The sequence below is a fragment of the Myotis davidii genome, unplaced genomic scaffold, assembly GCF_000327345.1.
Source record: "Myotis davidii unplaced genomic scaffold, ASM32734v1 scaffold472, whole genome shotgun sequence".
Lineage (NCBI taxonomy): Eukaryota > Metazoa > Chordata > Mammalia > Chiroptera > Vespertilionidae > Myotis > Myotis davidii.
Window position 1 is genome coordinate 819,458 of NW_006283774.1, and position 274 is coordinate 819,731.

Sequence of the window (274 nt, forward strand, 5' to 3'; positions counted from 1 at the left end):
CCACCACCACTGCCACCAGCGTTAGTGCGAGGCCAGGCGCGGACCTACCTTACTGGATCACACAGAACCTTTTGGGTTTACTATCGTCAGAGTCGGGGGTAACCTCTGCTTTCAAATAAAAGAAACACACTCAACCGCTGGTCCCTCCCGAGGCCCTGAGTGGAGCTGGGGCGGCGTGGACGCAGGGCTGTGGTGTGGACGCAGGGCTGTGGTGTGGACGCAGGGCTGTGGTGTGGACGCAGGGCTGTGGTGTTAGGGCAGGGCTGTGGTGTGG

General features: G+C 61.3%; 1 long non-coding RNA gene across 1 annotated transcript in view; it reads right to left on the bottom strand.

Annotated features, from left to right (window-relative positions):
• The window catches only part of LOC107183833, a 2,607-nt gene extending 2,339 nt beyond the window's left edge, over positions 1-268 (bottom strand). The window contains exon 1 of the long non-coding RNA XR_001514635.1: positions 49-268. This is a non-coding gene — a long non-coding RNA (uncharacterized LOC107183833). The remainder of the gene's footprint in view (positions 1-48) is intronic.
• Between the last annotated feature and the right edge of the window lie 6 nt (positions 269-274).